The following is an 8587-nucleotide window of genomic DNA, read 5'->3' as shown; positions in this document are numbered from 1 at the left end:
AATACAATAAAACTTTTTAAAAGTTTTATTATGAAAAAGATTTAAGAAATTTAAGATGTAATTTTTTGAATTAAACATTTAATTTTTTAATTAAATGTTTTTCCTTTTTAAAGGTTTAATAATCGAATTAAATGTTTTGCATTTATTAAAATGTTTAATATTCTTCTTGTTTAGTTGTATTTTTTAAATGTTTAATTATGGAAAATATTTTATCTGTAATTTTTAATATTTGTATTTTAAAAATTTTGTTTAATTTCATAATGATGTATTGTATCTTGTTGAATTATCTAATTCAATATTTTGTCTGTTTAATATAATTTAATTGTATTTAATGTTTAACTCTATTAAACTAAATCTATTAAACTATTAAAAAAGACAAAACATTTAATTAGATTATTAAACCTTTAAAAAGACAAAACATTTAATTAAAAAATTAAATGTTTAATTAGAAAATTACATCTTAAAGACAATAAAACTTCAAATAGGAATTAAACAGAAAATACAATGAAGCATTTAAAAAGAAAATTAAACATTAAAAGGTAGTAAAACATTTAAAAAAGAAAAACAAAGATTTAATCGAAACAATAAATATTGGCAAAGGAAAAAAAACTCAAACTGATAAAACATTTGAAAAAAATTAAACATTAAAAAGACAAAACATTTGGAAATCAAATCAGACATTAGAAAAGAATAAAAGGTGAGAAAAGAGCAAAACTAAACATTTAAGAAGAATCAAACTAAAGACAAAACATTTGAAAAGACACCAGTTAGACTTTAGAAGATCAAATTAAACAGAAGAGACAATAAAACGATCAAAAAGAGCAAAAACAGATAAAAGTCTTATAGCGTTTTCTAGTCTGAAACGAAAACATCAAGTTGTTTCTTCAAACATTTCCTCTTTCTATGTTCTTGGTTTGATTGTGGACAGATTTACTAAGAACTCATTTCAGAAAACTGCTTTCCAGATAAAGTCTACTAGTAGTTGAAGGCATTGATCAAACTAATGTTACCTTCTGATCTCCACAAACTTTACTGTTCAGTGAAGAGAATCAAAGTTTGTTGAGGATTTCTAAAAAACCCACAGGTGAAGGTCTGAGAACAACTCAGATGGATGATCTAAATGTGAAGTCAAGACTCATGGTCACAAGTTTTAAGGCTTCTGTTCACCAGAAAGTTCAAACTAACAGAGAAGTACTGAGAAACTTTTAAAACTTCAGTCCTCAGACTGTCTAAAGGTTCAAACTAACAGAGAACTACTCAAGAACTTTTAAGATTTCAGTCCTCAGACTGTGGAAAGGTTCAAACTAACAGAGAACTACTCAGGAACTGAGAAGATATCAGTCCTTGGGCTGTCTGAAAGTTCAATCTAACAGAGAACTACTGTGGGACTTAGAAAATTTCAGCCCTCAGACTGTGTGAAAGCTCAGGTCCTGAGGACTTGGGAGGTGTGGAGGCTTTGGAAAGTCTTGGAACTGAGGGTTCAACCCTCCAGCACAAAGGCTGAAGTCCAACCCCTTGAGAAAATCGGTCGAGTCGAGACTCGAGTTAAAAAAAAACTCGAAAACGACAAAAAATAGATGATAAATGCGCAAAAAAAAGAAGAATTTGTATCTGAGCGAGTAGCTCAGGGGGATAAGAAGAAGACTACCAAGCGGTAGGTCGCAGGTTCGAGACCTGCACCGGCCTTTTCTTTCTTTGTCTTTGTCAGAACTTTGAGAAAATTTAAGAAGTGTCTGGTCTTGAACCAGCAACCTCCAGCTCCATAGGCAAATCCTTAACTCACTGAGCTACAGATCAGATAAAAAGAAATAAATTCGTCGTCCCTTTGGCATCGTAGTTCGTGAAGTGACTACATGGGCAGGGCCAAGGCGGAGTCTGGGTGGAGCCAGGGCGGAGAGTAGGCGGGGAGGTGGGTGGTGGCCTCCCCCCTCTACTCCCCCACATCCCCCCACCGCCCACCACACCTTCCCCCGCCCGACGAGTTCTTCGAGTCTCCACGGGTTTTCCCGAGTTTCTGGAGTTTCCACCAGGTTGGAGGCAGAACAAGCTGTCATGAAGAGGTGTTGAAGTCGGCCAGGATGGACTGACTTTTTACAGCGACTAGAAGGAAGACGACTAGAAGAGCAGGTCTTTAACCACCATCCATAAAATCCATGGAGTTGCTCCAGAGAAATGAAGGGAGCACAACTTTTATCAACCTCCATCCAGATGTTCAACTTCATATCTTTACTTTGACATTTTTAGCACCACAAACCTTTAGTATCACACTTTATTATCATTTATTAGGACTTTAGGAATCCACCAGCAGATTTAGTTTTTGTTTACAAACTTTATTCTTGTCATCGTGGGACTGCAGTATTTAAAACTGTTCCTTCTATTTGACCTCATGTTTATTAGTTTTAGTGGAGAAAGTTGTTTTAGTTGTCGATTAGTCTCTTAATATAAATTGGATTAGTCAAGAGGTTTAAATTTCTTACTTTGTCATATTTTAAATATGACAAAAAATATAAAAATAAAGTGTCTTGAGACAATTTGACCTGTATTTGGCGTTATATAAATAAAATTGAATTCAAATTGTATGTATCTTGTAATGTTGGAGGAATTCAGCCATATATGTTGGAAAACACATTTTCTTTGTCCATTAATCTGTTGATTGTTTTCTCCAGTAATTCATTTCTTGTTTTGGTTTATAAAATGTCAAACCCAAATATATTCACGTTACTGTCATAAAAACCAAAAAGATTTTCATTCATGATGCAGGAATCAGGCAGTTTTTCACTTTTTATCTTAGTTTAGTCAGAAAGATAGTTGATAATGTGTGAATTGTTGCAGCTTGTGAGCCGTACAAGGTTTTAATCTTTGGGGCCGAGTGTCAGAAAACATTTAGAAACCAACATCAACAAAACACTCAACAAAGATTTGAACATCATTAAAGGGAAATCAAACTTTTGCATGACAGTGTCTAATTAAAGGACATTAATTTCCAATGTAAATGTGTGATATTCATCCTCTGGAGCTTTCTCTTCACATCGTCCTCCACCTGGACTGGTTTGGTTGGGAGCATGTGCAACAAACATTTGAAGAACTGCACTTTAACATCAATGAATGACACTCAAATTTAATCGCTACATAAATGAAACTGAGCCTGAATGTGCTGCTCTGTTATTAACTCCTAAGTTTAGGGAAAGTTCAAACAAAAGAGGACAGTTCAGATAAGACTTGAGAATGAGCTTATTTTGAACAAACATCTCAGACTTTCTGAGCTTCAGCACCTACAGCAAGATATTTTAACAACCAGCAACTCAAGAGATCCAGAAGTTGGAGAGAGTTAGCTTTAGCTGAGCCAAAGAACATGTGGGACGCTAACCTAGCAAACATTTCAGACCTTCCTCTGTGAATTCTGAGAAATAATTTCCTATTTAATGACAGAGCTACACATCTTAACTCAGTCTCATTAAAACAGACTCTAATTCAGTGTCATCCATCCATATTAAAATGCAGTTACCCAAAATGTTTGTTGCATGAACTCCAACAAAACCTGTCCAGGTAGAAGGCCACTTTGACAAACAGGAAGTGGAAGATTCCAAGCAGATTTATAGAAGGGGGAACCGGACTGTACTAAGTGTGGTCTAGTATAGAGGGGTGTTTTGTGGGTTTTTAAGGCTGATGATGATTATTAGTGAGACATTTGGAGTAGATATTCATTTACAGTAAATGAAAGTATTTAAAATCTTGGAGTTAAACTTTGAAGAACACAAACTAACAGAAAACTTTGTTGATACGTTTTTGTTTTGTTTACAGATGTTAAGTTAAAGGAGTTTTATTTGTGACGTATAACCAATCAAGGGTTAGGGTTAACCCTTTCTCTGAGACAAAGCTCCCTGCAGACATGTTTCCTTCTTCACTAAAGTCGATTTAATATCCTTCTGATTCGCTGCTCTGCTTATCTCTCCTCAATTTTCCCACCATCCAGCTTCAATTTCAACAACCAGCCCCAGTACCAAAGCAAACCCACATCGCTGGAAAACAAACTTAGCTGCTGTGTTAGGTTGCACCCAAACACGGAGTTCAAGTGAGCATTTCCTTTGCCTTATCTCTTTCAGTTTGATTGTCGTTTCTCTACCAGGCGAGAATCAGCCAGCATGGAGGATCACTCCTGGTGATGTGGTCTGCTTGCTAAATGTGGAACTGATTCAGGAAGCTGAAAGACATGGTGGTTGGATCGCTGTGGCTTCACAGCCCCTGGGACTTATGTCTACCAACAGTAACCTAAATCAACCTCAGCATTCTCAAGACCAAACTAAAAGAAGAAAAAAAACATTAGTTCTTCTTTTGTCTCTTGCTTCTTTGAAGTTTGAGGACTCACATGCATCCATAGACTTCAATAATACTGTGGCTGAATGCTAATGTGACACTTGGTCAAAAAACTTTTTGCGACTTACTGGTGCAGTCTGCTGTAAGTTCTCTTAGCAAGCTCAAAGTCAGAGGTTTATGAAATTACTGACTTATAAAAATGTATTTTCAACATTTATTTTACGCACTGTGGCACATTTCTTATGACTGACAATATCCCTTTACATTCATAATCACACTGAACTGAAAGTTACAAGACTTTTACAGATGTTTAAATATTTATTAGCGTATTTAAGAGTGATACAGTCATTTTTCACTGGGCAAAAACAAAAGAAACAGCTTTTACAAACAACAGGCTACTAGTTCTTAGATCAATGTTAAAGCACCAGTTTGGGGAAAAAATAATTACACCTTTCTCCATCTAATATCTATTTTTGTCTTTCTCCACTGTTGCACCATTTGTCTTGAGTTAAATCATAGCTTAGTGCAAATAAGGGATAATCCATATCAGAATATCACCGTACAGTATCTCTTCTGCTGCTTCCTTGCCCCATGTATGATGTTCTATGGTTTGTATAGTCTCTGAGCGATCTGCAATATGATTAGAAATCGTCCAGGGTTCCACTTTTGCATCGAGAAGCAGTCAGAGAAACCCCCAGTGGCAGCTCACACTGAGATGTCCTGAATCAGTGACTCTCACGCTCAGCAAGGGGGCCATGCTACTGATTCCGTGCATGCCTTCTCTGTGGGACGCCTCCTTTTCACATCACACAGCTCTCTCCCTCTCTTTCTCTCTCCCTCAAACTAATTTAATGTTGTTTTGTGTTTTTCCTTGCTCTCTAAGAGCTCGTCTAAATGGCTGACGTTGATGAATGCATGTAAAGGATACGCTGCAGGTAGGATACGGTTACAAGCTAAGCTGGTTGGGAGGGAGAAAGGGATAAGAGGGAGGAATAGAGGGAGTGATAGTTTATAGATGGGCCTGGGGGGAGCGTTGGAGGGTGTGCAGAGGGTCAGGATGTTTGTCTTCCAATGAGCCGTGACTCTGAGAGAAAGAGGAGCAGAGAGCGGGATGAGAGAGGAGAGGAGGGTGAGAAGAGATGAAGGGAGGGAGTTTAACAGAGCGCCACAGCATCTTCATCCACAAGGCAGGGGGAGGTGGAAAAAGTCTGTTTTTATGTACCTTAACGCACCATTCCTACTTATTATTCATTTAAACCTGCGAAAATGTCTTTGTTTTGCTTGTCTGCTGTGTGTTGGAGAAGCAGAGATCCACAGACAGATAAATGAATGGTGAGACGGTGCGTGTCTGTGCTGGAGTTTGAGTGTGTGCTGTTGCTCAGTGGAGTTGTGGAGTTTGTTTATTTGTTTTTCTAGCAAGCTCATAAAATGTGTGTGTGTGTGCACGAGTGTGTGGTGCATGTTTCTCCGAGGGCATGTGCAGGGCAGGGAGTGTGTCCATGTAGGTGTGTAAACAGACACACACACACACAGAGACACACAGCCCCGTGCTGAGGTGTTTACAAGTCCTGAGAGTGGAGATCCCTTTTGTACCCTGAGGGCATTTTCAATTTTAAACCAATTAAACTTATATACACACACACACACAAGAGCATACATACTGTGTAGTATACTGACTAAAAAATGCGTCAGTTGCATGCTTTGATCAGCAACATTAAAACCAACTATCCAATGGCCTATTTTGCAGGTCCCCATCATATAATACGAGACCTCTGAAGGTGTCTTGTGGTTTCAGGCACAAAGTTGACATGAGCAGCAGATCCTTTTAGTCCTGCACTTTAAGGACTGCACTTTCATTTTCATTGTTCTCATGCAAGGACAATAAAGACATTCTGATTCTGAAGTTGCAGTGTGGAGTCTCCACGAATCTGACTTGTTTTTCCAGAACACCCCACAAACGTGCAGATCGAGATCTGCGGAATTTGGAAGCCAAATCAAATCATTCCTGAACAATTTTTCATTATCCTGCAGCAAAAGGCTCCCCGTTTCTATTAGGGGGCATACGTGGCCTGCAACAGTGTTTAGGCAGGTGGTACAATTTAAAGTCCACATGAATGCCAGAACCAAAGGTTTCCCAGCAGAACATTTCCCAGAGCATCACACCTATAGTTCATCCTCATGCCGTCTCTTCTCCAGATAAGCAGTCTGTCCATTCATATGATGTAAAAGAAAACATGATTCATTCAAAGTTCTAGTTCAGACACTCCTGTCCCATTGTAAAAGCTTTCAACAGTGTACATGAGCCAGTGTGGATGCTCTAAAGTGATGTACTCTGTGTTCTGAAACTAAGGTTTGAAGTAATTTATGTTACAGTAGCTTTTCTGTGGGATTAGACCAGACAGCTCACCACATACAGTATATCAGTAAACCTTAGGGACCCTTGGCTCATTTCATTATCCTTGGAACATATTTGGTAGAAACTGACCACTGCATACCAGAAACATCCCAACAACCTGGAGACGTGAGATGCTCTGACCCCTTATCAAAGTCACTCAGATCCCATGCTGCCCATTTTTCCTGTTTCTAACACATTAACTTCAAAAACTGACTGTTCAATTGCCCTTGGACAGGAGTCATTGTAATCAAGGTAATCCTTATTATTCATATTAATTGTCCCAGCTGATTTATGTACATTTAAATCATGATATGCGATATGTGGAAACAGCATTCACGACATTTAGATTTAGAATAAATTGATTAAAAGTGTCTAAATATAAAAGACACGGTAAGGTTTAGAAATACTATGAACAAAAACATTGAAAATATTCAACAGAAACTAAGCTAAAATTCTAGTAATAAAAATTCCAGACAGTTTAATTCTAACAATAGTGAGGGGAGATTGTGTTGTAAAAATGGGTGAAAATTAAACTGATCTGGTTAAATAAAGTATCACATATTTGTTGTAGTTTTTAAAAAGAAATAGTGAAAATGTCCCTGAGAATATCACATTTATCGTGGAACCGTTTATATCCATTTGTTCTCTCTGTCCAGATGTTATGTTTCACATTCCAGGAGACAGTTTATTTTGGCAAAGATTCAAACTGTGGGTCATCTCAAGAGTCCTGCTTTGGCTGCTTGAGTTGTGCCAAAGATTAGTCTAACCGGCAGGTGCTCACCCAACATGTCTGCGCACCTGCCATAATACAGTTCTAAAGTCTATTCCAGCTGGCTTAGGGTGAAGGCAGGGGACACTTGGACAGGTAACAGTCTATCACAGGGCTACACATAGAGACAAACAATCACACTCACATTCACACCTATGGACAATTTAGAGTTACCAGTTAACCTCAGGACTGTGGGTGGAAGCTGGAGTACCTAGAGAAAACCCACACATGCACAGGGAGAACTTGCAAACTCCATGTACAAAGAGCCCAGGCCGGGAGGCGAACCAGGGATCTTCTAGCTGCAAGGCAATGGTGCTAACCACTAAGACACTGTGCAGCCCTTGAATACACATAATTTTAAAATTATTTGTTGCTCTGTTATGATAAGAAATCCCATGACTTCAGGGGGAAAAAAACTATTTCAATCAATTCCTAGTAAGAGCAAACCATTAACAAAACATTAGTCCAATAAGAGTTGACAGCTGGATTCATTTCTATAATGTATTTAATACTGAAAAGTCAAAACTGTGCTTTGGAAAACATGTTTTTCCTCGGTCTGTCTGTCCTTCGAACTCCATGCAGAAAGATCCCAGGCCCAGGCCGGGAGGAGAACCAGGGATCCTCTAGCTGCAAAGCGACAGTACTAGCCACCAAGACACTGTGCAGCCCAACATATAAATAAATAAACATAAATATGTTTTCATGTCATTGGTGTAAATTATTCATCTGACTTCTTTAAAAGTCAGCAAATCCTTCTCACTGTAAAAACTAGAAATCAAACGTGCTACCATTGATTCTTAAAGCTATTTTTGCTTGTGTATGCGCAGACATTATTGTGTTTCGACGATCGCGTCATCACAACAGTAGGGCTCATGCTAAGAAAATACCTCGTGTTGCTTTGCCAACACAGTCCTCTTACCTTCGTCTATTTGTTTACTCAGTTGCTGATGAAAACACAACTGATGTGTTGCTGCGCTACGGATCCAGACATTTATTTACTACAGTGGGGATCCTTCCAAAAGTGTGTTGGTTCTCTGTGTGTGTTCTCATGTACAAACAAGCATCGCTGAGAGCTGCTCAGGTTTAAATTTATGGGCTCACAATCCAGC

The sequence above is a fragment of the Amphiprion ocellaris genome, chromosome 9 (genome assembly GCF_022539595.1).
Source record: "Amphiprion ocellaris isolate individual 3 ecotype Okinawa chromosome 9, ASM2253959v1, whole genome shotgun sequence".
NCBI classification, from domain to species: Eukaryota; Metazoa; Chordata; class Actinopteri; family Pomacentridae; genus Amphiprion; species Amphiprion ocellaris.
Note: the sequence above shows the minus strand (reverse complement) of the source record.